Source organism: Carassius auratus, chromosome 45 (genome assembly GCF_003368295.1).
Source record: "Carassius auratus strain Wakin chromosome 45, ASM336829v1, whole genome shotgun sequence".
NCBI lineage: Eukaryota > Metazoa > Chordata > Actinopteri > Cypriniformes > Cyprinidae > Carassius > Carassius auratus.
This window is the reverse complement of record NC_039287.1, coordinates 14,675,716-14,687,380: the sequence shown is the minus strand read 5'-3', so window position 1 is coordinate 14,687,380 and position 11,665 is coordinate 14,675,716. Positions and strand designations below refer to the sequence as shown.

The 11,665-nt window shown below is 35.1% G+C and overlaps 1 pseudogene; it reads right to left on the bottom strand.

Moving 5' to 3' along the window:
• Positions 1-972: 972 nt before the first annotated feature.
• Positions 973-6,477, bottom strand: LOC113063375 (sphingosine-1-phosphate phosphatase 1-like; annotated as a pseudogene).
• Between the last annotated feature and the right edge of the window lie 5,188 nt (positions 6,478-11,665).

The window sequence follows — 11,665 nt, the reverse complement described above, 5'->3', positions numbered from 1 at the left end:
TTCAGGCAAACATATTTTTGAGCTTCCACAAAACTCAATTACAGTTGACCTTATCATATTTAATGAGCTCTATGCACCTTCTGAACTCTCAAAGTTCTGGTTCCATGGATTTCAGTGAAGAACAGAAATGTCTCAGGTTTCATAAAAAATATAATATTTGTATTTTGAAGATAAACAAAAGTATTATTGGTTTGGAATGACATAAGAGCAAGATGTCTTGCAAGCAAGATACCTGTAAAAAGCGAGATATGATCTCTCTGCATGTGTACAACCAAAGACCCTTTCTAAAACGTATTTTAAAAGCCATTAAGATTTGTGTTGTTCATCATAGTGCCAAATACTTAAATATTTGAACTTAATAGGCTATTTATTTCCTGACTTTTTTACATTTTAATCTGAACTACTACAAACCCTAGATATTATTTGAAGGTTTTTTGATTCTTTATTGTTCGTTCACACTTTACATGAGGGCTCCATTAGTTAACATTAGTTAATTCATTAGTTAACATAAACTCCAATTAAAAATTCTTCTGAACATTCACTAATCTTAGGTATTCAATATTTAATAACATGTTGTTAAAATTGAAAGTTGCAACTATGTTATTTAATGAGCTAACATAAACTAAGACTTGTATTTTTTTGTTTTTTTTTAACAAAGATTAATAACTGTAGCAAATGTAATTGTGAATGTTAATGCATTAACTAAGGTTAACTAATGAGATATTATTGTAAAGTGATACCTATCGGTCTTTATAGTTCTTTTGCACTTTCATCTGTGTAAAACTTTTAACTTTATATATTTTTCTGTATTGCTTTATTGCATAGTTTTTTTATAATAAAAAATTTTTTATTAAGCCTGTTATACTGTATTATGACCACTTTTTTAAAACTAAATTCCAATACCGTGATAATACTGTATATTGCAATAAAAGCATTAGCAATTAATCGCAACATGAAAATTTGATACCGGCATATCCCTACCCAACACAGTGCACGATCTAGACCTCTGAAATCACTGGGTGTGCAGATTTCCACAAAAATGATTCAGCCACCTTCTCCGAGAGCACAGCATTAAAATAACAAGGTTCCCATCACCTAGGCAACTAACATCTGTTTTCTAAATCTGTCCGTTCTCACCATCAGCATTTAAACAGATAAAGACACGCAGCCTTTTCAGAAAAATATAAAAAATAACAGGTGCAAGAAGTCATTTGTAATTGTTACTACATGTGCAACCTGCAGCACCGATGACTAACTCTCAGCATGTCAATCAAGATGACTAATGCAAACCTTGCATTTCAGACTGTCTATCAGACTCAGTATGCTCTGCACATCAAAATGATCACCAATGGCTCATGAAAGCCCAGGGGAAGCAATTATCCAGTCAGAGAAAAAAAGTCAGAGGAAAAACATTGAAAACAAATGAGCATTTGAAGATCAGGAGATACTGAGTCAGCCGTGATGACTCACTGATTTGTTTCGTTACTGACAGTAGAGGGTTGCAAAAGACTAAAGCAGCATATATTAAGCTTCTTTTTGAACTGACACCAAAACCTTAGTCACGAAGCAGCAAGAAAGTTCCTCAACTTAGAAACTTGTGGACAGAGCAAATTTAGTGGACAGCTGAATGGGCCTAAACTGCAAAAAACACATTATTATTCTCTGAATAGATGTAGTTCATCCAAAAATGAAAACTCTGTCATCATTTACTCAAACTCTGTTTGTTCCAAAACCTATATGATGATGATCCCTTAGTTTAAGGCAATAAGAAATAATGATTAAATGTGATGAAATCTTTACTCACCAGGACTGAGTGCATGCCCATATAAATCCTGCTGATGCACACGAGGACACTCCAGAACAGAGCGATGCTCAGTCCAAAGATGAATGGGTACTGTTAAACAAAGAAAAGAACTTGTGAGGAATTCCAGTAAGGTCATTTCTTAAAACCAGGGTTATTAACTAAAACCAACACCATAAAAAACTAAATGGTAGTAAAATACGTTAACTGAAATGTAAAATAATAATTTTACTATTTTATGTCAACTAGTTGTATTTGTATTATTTAACTTGATGTACTAAAATAACAAACACCGGAAATATAAATTTATAAAAACTATATATACACATATTGACAAAATAATAATAATAATAATAATAAATAAATAAAAAAACTACAAATTGAACTAAAAATAAATGAAAACTAAATGTTTCTAAAATAACACTGGTTAAAACACATGATCTAAATTTCTACAGACTACAAAACTTTAGAAATAGAATAATACAAAATAAATTATCACATTCAATTTTCAAACACGATGTACTGTTCAGTAGCTGTTGTAGATGTTTCTAGAGCAGCAAATCAGCATATCAGAAGGATTTCTCAAGGATCACATGACACTGGGAGACTGGAGGAATGACTGCTGACAGTTAAGATTAGTCTTCACACAACTAAATGGCATTTTAAAAACCGAGAAAGAGACATTTTAAATTGTAATAATTTTTCACAATATCACTGTTTCTATTATGTTTTTAAACACATAAATGCAGCCTTGGTGAGCATAAGAGACATTTTAAAAATCTCCATCTCAGTAGTTTATGTATATCATAATCAAACCTTTATTCAAGTGGTTTGCAAGAATGTAGTGCTGCTTCTTTACACAAAAGAGAAGGCTGAACTAACTATTTAAAACAGGAATTTAAAAAAGGATATTATATAACTTACAGCACCCATGATGATCAACCACTAATTAAGCAACAGTGTCAGGACAGAGTGGGCCAAAATACATTACCATCAAGTCCATCAAGGATCGAGGACCACCAGGCACACTGTTAAGTTTATATATTTGATGAATTCCTGAACATACTCTAATACTTCAGAGACAGACCAAGTGCAGTTGCAAGAGACGTGGATCGAAGTAGCTGCTGGTTCGCAGAAATGACACTGGATTCTCATCATTCAGACAACACATCTATTCGTTTTTGGCGTTCAGCTGAACTTTCCTTCGGTGCTCATACATTTATTTTCCTCCAGTAGTCTGGGCAATATACCAGCACCTCCCACAATCCCATCAACATTGACTACTCTGTGTGTACATTCACATTTGAGCTGACTTGACCTCACTGGATCTCCAGCAACTTCTGAAATAAACGCAATTTAAAATTTGATGCAAATTTTCAGTTTCCTTCAGAAAAAAAAGGGTACATTTCATACATCTAGGCTTGTTTGAATAAATAATCTGCAGCAAATCAACAGGCCAGAGCAATGGTGAAAGAAGAGGAAACAGGTTTGAGGCTATTGTTCCTAGTTTCCTGCTAAATATTAGCGGATATGAAAGCAAGAAAATAAACTAAAGGGACTTTGTGTTTTGTGCTCAAACAGCTGGATAAGACTTTCCATCTTCAGTATGTACACAGCACATTATCAGTCAGTTTCTGGGGAAAAAATGAATAAGAATTCATAGTCATATATAATAGCTCATATATAATAAAAATAATTATAGTACAACCTCTTCTGACTATATGCTAATTGTTTTTAAAGTAATGACTGACACCAACAAGCATATGATTCCGATAACCCAGCAGAGAAATCCATATTTATGAATTATATAGTGCACTGCACAAACCTTTAGTGGTTAAGTAAGAAAAAAAGTCTGCATATTTTGCACAAAACAATGTATGTCCTGTCTGGAAATGCATTCACTGGGAACCCTGATTTCCAGATGAGCTAGTTCTACAATAATATAGAAAAGTAACAGTTTAAAACGGATGCAACAGACTAAGGACAGATGACTTTTGAGATCTGAAAATCAATATTTGAGCACCAGTGGATAAACATGCCTTTTAAAGAAGGACAATCATTCGAACATGTCACCACTGAACAGGATGAACTACACAAAGCACTGGCAAATGAACTGAGTATAGAAACTAAAATCACTTTTCCCATCAAGAGAAAATGCTTATTTAGTTCTGTTTGATGCTGAAAGTCCTAGTGATCATTCAAGTAACTTGAGAAAAATGCATAAAGAATAAGCCTCAAATATTATGCGTGATTAAATGGGACGCATACAAGTACACAGTGCTTGATGGAGAGACACTAAGGTGCCATGTATTCATATAAAGCAAACAAAACCTTATATTCATGCATAAATGTTAAGGGTGGCACATCTTTATTAACTAATTAACACACAACCTAATTAGTTAAAACATTAGTGAATTTTTTGACGCATTTCAGTCATTCCTCAATAACAGTTTGAAAATGAATTTGCTTTAGATAAACGTCAAAGTAAACAGTGAAATCTCCGAAGGCTGGGCATCAGGATATTATTAGCTTACGTGTGCATAATAAACAAAATGCTTGCTAAAGGCAGATGGTTTGATAATGAGGAGGACAGATGCTTAGAATGAATAACTTTTATCTTTTTCTACAGTACAAGCACTTATTTTTATTATTAGTTTGTGAAATTAAGTAAAGTATAGATAGTAGCATTTTCCAGTACTACTAGTACTACTAACAATTAGGTAAATCACTGGCACTGCTTCTTTTTGCAAATACTGTCCCAATAGTGACAATTACTCATTTAATTGTTACTGGTAACAAATTGCATGTTTGCTGGTGTTGTATAACAGCAAACTGCAATTCTACAGGAAACTGTGGTTTAGATATCATGTATGTATTAGAGTTTTTGCCGTTATATTTCAACACCCTTGCATCCAAAATCCTACTAGCATTTCTCATGTCATTACAATTACTTTAGATGTCATATGTAAAGACTAGTCAGAATGGCTACTTCAAATATTTATTAAATCATACTAGATTTTATAAAGATTACATTTTAACTAGTGAACTATATACTAGTTTCTAATAAACTGTCTATTCAGTTGCCACTAGAAAAACTTGAAAAGATCTTGGTGAGGACTGGAATAGTTACTAGTAAGCTAAAAAATAAGTTAAGGAATAAGTACTCGTTTTTAGCAACTGGAGTGCTGATGGCTGATTGAAAATATACTTATCACTCTAGGAATAAGTGCTAATGCATACCTATAATATAAACATACATGTTAGTAGTACAGAAAAGAAGAAAAAGGTCTGTATAGATTGTCATGAACAGACCAAAGGGATTCTGTCAAATTGCCTCACGTGGGGACGGTTATCGATTGGTTTTGTGTGTGAAACAGCGCAAGAGTGCAGTATACCTGCCACCGGCTGCACGTGAGCAGGAACAGACAGAAGGGCAGCGCGGTGCCGGACCATGGCGTGTGTGGAGGGCATGCTGTACTCCGTGTTGTAGAACACCTCCACTTTGACCACAGGAGGAGAGGCGGGACGGGTCCAGCGGACCAGATCTTTGGTGGACTGGCCGAGGAACAGCACCCAGGGCCCACACCACGATCAGGCTGCCGGCTCACATAAGGGTCGACGTTCCACATCAAGAAGGGGAAGAACACGATGAAGAACATCTCGTTGCCCAGCTCGGTGCCGATGGTAAAGAGATAGAAGAGAAACTTGTTCTCGATGATGAACTCCTGGCCGACATCACCAGTCAATGGAGTTCCTGCGTAAAGGCTTCACTGTCCCTTTGGAGTCCCTCTCTGTGTCTCGCTCCGACGGTCCGTTGAGAAAAGCAGCGGAACCCTCGTCCTGTTCAACATTTCCAGCAGCATTTAAACTTTTTCTCAGCCTTTGGCCCTGAAGTCCGTGTGCTGGATCCCCAACACTAGCCGCGCGGTCTCCCTGACATGCCCCACGCAAGCACCGTTGACCCCGGGCTCCTCGTCACTCTCGCCAGCCTCGGCAGGTCTTTTAGAAAATGTCCCGCGGACGCCGCAGAGCTGCTGGAATCTGGCGACATGGCAGGGATCCTGTAGGTATCGACAAAGGCAAACGAATCTGTGGAGCGCGTCGCTTGCCATGGTTAAAAGCGAAAGGGCTTTAACACTGAATCGATTATCCCACGCGCTGCTCGTGAGATGCTGTCAACCCAAGCGCGTGCAAAGCTGCATTAAACAATGGCAGATTATAATGTGCGCCGCATAGCTGTAACCAAACCAAGAGACAGTGGTAAAATAGAGTGGCTATTTCACAGGGAGCTAGGAAGTACCCGTTATTTAGCAGGGAGGGCGACAAATACGTAATTGAAAGAGGGGACGCGCACTAGCAGTGACGCACAGGAGGTCCCGGTCTTTCTAAATCATGGTCTGCAGGCAATACTTATTTAACGTTACTAATAAAATTAAATCACTAGCATGAAACAAACAGGAGGATCTGAAATGGGGGGTGCATTACACTTTATCAAGATTGATGATTTCTTATAATAAATCTAACCTGTTTTTTCAGTGTGCATATTAAAGAAGCCTAAATGACTAAACGTTTTTCGATGTCATTTTTAAGTAAATTGTTGTACAGGACGCATCCGAAGCAGCTCGTCAGTTCCCATTTCACGTGGTACCTGTTACTTTTCTCCGCGCTAAGCAGGTTTCACCAATCAGTCGTTTAGGCTACTAAATGAACATTTTTAAAAATCATCTCGTAGGGATTGCTGAAAAAAAAAAAAAAAAAATTCCAAAAAAGAAAAATCACAGATGCTCGGAAATAACTCACTTAAGTCATAATAACACAAATGTCTCCGAGATTAAACGGCACGTTATTTGAATGCGGCCCAGTTGAGTTTTCAGCTTTATAAGCAGTCGAGAGCCTCCTAAAGGAAAACTAAATATTTTGGTAATTATTGTACAAATATTAATTTTAAAAACGTGCAAGTAACTATTCAAAAAGGAACTGATTAATAAACAGGAAAAATGAATGTAGCTTAAAAATGATGTCATCCTTATAGTTAATAAGTAGATCGGTTCGTTTGTCTCGTAAAATACCTCATTATGACAACGTAGAAAATTTTAATTATAAAAAATGTTTTTTTTTTAATTGTTTTTTTATAATTTGTATTATTGCTTAATAACGTGTGCAACAGTATAAATAAAAGTAAGAAAACTGAAAGGGAATATAGAATAATAAGAAAAATTAGGTTTACTTGGCTCATGAAATGCCTCATTATGACAATTTAGAAGACAAAAAAAGGGTCAGGAAAATGTGGACAAAAACAATAGGAGAATCTGATTAGGCTACATTTCTGTTAATTATAGCAAACTGCAAATTTGTGAAAAGTTATAACTAACTTTTTTGTGGCCGGATGAAAGGGGTTCCCCAAACTGAAGGATTTAATTTACCCTGTGGCGCTATCATAGGTTATGTCGTACTTTTGGCTGTTGTCTAAAAGAGTGTTGTCGAAGCTTTTATACAGGTGCATCTAAATGAATTATAATGTCATGGAAAAGCTCATTTATTTGAGTAATTCAACTCAAATTGTGAAACTCGTGTATTAAATAGCTACTGAAATAAATTAACTTTTCCACGATATTCTAATTTATTGAGATACACCTGTGTATTAAAAAAGGAAACCAACGCTGTAAACACCTCCACTAGAGGGAGATTTTGCATGGCTTTTTATTTTCTAGTGGCCTTAATCATACTTTTAATAAAACAAACTTTAAAAAAAAAAAAATACAACTAATGCTTTCTGAAAACATAAAACCTGAACCTACATTTGGTGATTTTCTTGACCTAAACATCTATGCATTCTCTATATGAAAAACGTAACATGTGAAGCAAAGCAAAAAATTACAAGTAGGACCAAGCTAGAAATGCAACAGGAGGATGCATCTAATTGTATTATTTATTTTTGTCCAAACCAAAACATAACTAATGCTTTAGTATTCAAACATTCATATTATTAAATAAAGCACTGTGGATTAGATTAAGCAATGTCATCTGACTCGTAGTTGAATAATTTTACCACTTGAATCTTCTCTGGTTTTTACTTTTTACTGAAAGGGACAAATAAAAATATACATTACACACAGTGATAACATTTAGGTAAAATGACAAATTCACTATATGAAATATACCAAAGGCCAGGTTCTGGTCCTGAGAGATGGGGACCAGGAAAATAATTTTGAGGAAAAAGACCAAACTGTGAGATAGAAATTCAGAATTTAGAGGAAAAAGGTCAGAATTGTGAGATAAAAAGTCAAAATTTGATTGTTTCCATCCTGTGGTGGAAAAAAAGGTTTCATACTTTACTATGGAAAGTTCCTGGTGGGGTTTAACGCACCTCAGATTTCTGAGTGGCTTCCTCCTATGAGTTTCCTTTGCAGCCTGAGTACAAATGTAATTATGAATAATGCACACTAAGTCAAAGTTATACAAACTGAAAAGAGCTTAAAAATAAAGAAAGAAAGAAAAAACTAGTCAGTTCATAGTATTAAAGTTCACCAGCTCACTGCAATTTTGTCCTGCCACTTTTGGTACTCAAAAGCACATTTCTGAATGCATCACTCCAGATGGAATTTGCACTGATGATTTCTTTAAGCTCTCATAATGACCATGGCACATTTCCAATCTCCTGTGTATCAAAAATACTTATATCATTTATTAATTTCAAATGATGTGTAAAGAAATGTATGCAGTCAGAAGTGTTTTAAAGTAGGCAATACATTTAACAACAAATGTAAAACATTTTGCTACTAAATACTCACTTCTAGCATTTCATTGGAAGCAAGTTCACCACTCTGTCCTTGCGGTCCCGAAACTCTTCATTCACATCATCCAGAACGTGTTTGCTCGCTTCGAAGGTTAGCTGCAAGTCAGTCACATCAGGAGCCTTTTAGATGCTTTATAGACCTTCACCCCAAAACACATCAGCAGAGGTAGGATCTGCTGAATTTTTATTTTTGGGTGAACTGTCCCTGTATCTCAGACAAAGTGATTATATGACAGTCTGGGTTTCTGTGAAAAATAAGATGAGTAAATACTTACTCATACATTTGATTGCTCCCTGTTGTCAGGATACAAAAGTCACTTCTTTAAAATTTGGGGTAGTAGTAACAGGGATCAAAGGCAATTCACAAGTGATATTATCACTATTATTATTATTATTATTATTATTATTATTATTAATAAAAAAATATTATAAATATTTATATATTTTATTATAAACTCTTTTTACTATATATGCACTATAAATAAATACAATATTTGAACATCCAAGCAAATAGAAGGATGGTATAAAAAGAATACAAATCGGAAAATATATTCAATATTTAAACATACCCAAGTAGTAATACGATTTAAGACTCTAAAGAATTTTTGACCATAAATTGTTGAAAAATACAACTATATGAATTAATCATAGTCTATAATTAATATGGGATGTAAGGATGGGATGGGCAATTTCAAAGCCACCTGATTAACAAAACAAAGAATAAACTGCTAACACGCACAGAGGTGATTTCATTCCAGTCCTGAATCCTGAACAGAAGCTTTGTGTCTTTAAATACCAAGCAGGAATTTAAAAACATGTAAAGCATTTTTGGACTGTATGAGTTTAGACAGGCCAAGTTCTATAAATACTGAGCATAAGATGCATTAAAACGATATGTGTAAAAAAAAAATAAAAAAAAAAATAAAAAGTGTAAGTTAACATACCTTAAAGCAACACTATGTAGCTTAACTTTTTTGTGTTCAACATTTGCAAAATGTACTGAACAGACAACAGCTCCATCTGCTGTGGAGTTTGCCACAGAGTCAGTGTTGTTATCTGCTGTGAGACTCACTGCAGTCAGTGTTGAAAACAACAGACTCAGCCTCGTCTGTTCTGGGGTTCACTGCAGAGTCAATATTGCTGTCTGCTTCCAGACTCACTGCAGAGTTGGTGTTGATAACTGTGGGACTCACAGCAGGTTCAGTGTTGCTATCTATTTGACTAACTGCACAGCAGATCAGACACATCTTAAAAAGGAGAAGAGCCTCTATTTGAAGAATCATCTAGAATTAACTAATGTAGTGACTTTTAAGATCTAAGTTAATAACAAGGATTTTACCATTAGTAAGTCTCTGATATGTTCCCACTACAGCTCTTATACAAAACGGGGATAGAGGGCCATCTCCAAACCTCTTTCTTCTTTCTCTTTGCCTCTTTTCTCTACCCCATCGACCACAGCAGGCTTTTCTCTCATTATATCATTCAGAAACCAATTAATTCAATCAACATGTCCACTCTGGCTCAGAGTAATATTCTTAAACCTAGTGATGCTTTTGCGCTCTTTTCTTTACAGTAAGCAAGTTTGCACATCGGAGCAGCAGTTTTGAGGTTAAAGGGTTACTCCACCCCAAATTGAAAAGTTAGTCATTAATCACTTATCCCCATGTCGTTCCAAACCCGTAAAATATCCTTTCGTCCTCGGAACACAATTTAAGATATTTTGATGAAACCTGGAGGCTTGAGACTGTCTCATAGACTGCCAAGTAAATAACAGTGTCAAGGTCCAGAGAAAGGTATGAAAAGTTGTCATCAGAATACTCCATCTGCCATCAGAAGTGCAATCTGGGTTTTATGAAGTGATGGGAACACTTTTTGTAAGCGAAGAAAACTAAAATAATGACGTTATTCAATAATTCCTTTGTCAGCAGTCTCCTCTGTGTCACTCCATATCACCTTGCTGTGTGTGCTCTTCTGTGTCATCCGCGCCACAAGGATGTGCTGTTTTTTCAAATCAAAGCTAAATACATGTAGAAACAGCGCAGAATTTGGCGTGGATGACACATTTTTCTGGACCTTGACACTGTTATTTACTTGGCAGTCTATGGGAAAGTCTAAAGCCTCCAGGTTTGCATCTAAAATATCTTAAATTGTGTTCCGAAGACAAACTGAGCTTTTACGGGTTTGGAACGACATGGGAACAAGGGTAGTGATTAATGACAAAATTTTCATTTTAGGGTGGAGTATCCCTTTAACAGGACATGAAGAATTAAAATTATTTTAGGTTTAAGGCTGGTGCAAAATTGCAATGTAGGAAACTTATCCAGGACCAAAATGTATCAGTCATTAAACATGCTGGAAAGTGATTCAGTGTAATTTAATCACCTGTATTGTTACAAAAACAGAAAAACAGAAAAAGTAAAGGGACCCAGAAAAAGGTACCCAGGTTTCATGCATTTCAGTGACATTTTTTTTAACTTGTTCACTGAAATGAACTGTAAAAGAAACCAGATTGCAAAAAACATGAAGTTCAGTCTTTGAAATGTAATCTCTAAATTCATGTTGATTTCATGAATATTTGAAAAAACGGTTATACCATTTTAAACAGCAAAAAATGATTGACGATATCATATCGTGATATTTAAACCATGAATGTTAATACTATTGTAGGGGTTTTCTTAGTCTCAGCCTCAGACGTCACCCCCACAGACCTCTCCTGTGTCCTGTGTTTTTCACAATTTAATTTTTTTAAATAATATTTTATAATAAAATTTTAAAAAATTTAAAAAGTTTATATTTTAAAACTTGGCTGCTTCACTGCTTTTATTTATTTATTATTATTAATAATAAAAATTACACCAAACTATGTTCCAAATAACTTCCCCACCGAGAATTTTAGCATTTCTATACAATGTGCAGACACTTGAACTTTAATCTCCACAAAAATAATTTAGATATTGAAAGTCCATCATAGAAGTGTTTTGTCACTCTGTTTCAAATGTAATTTAACGTAGTCCTGAATAATAATAATTGTAAAAAGTGTCACGTCAATTGAAACATACATCACAAAA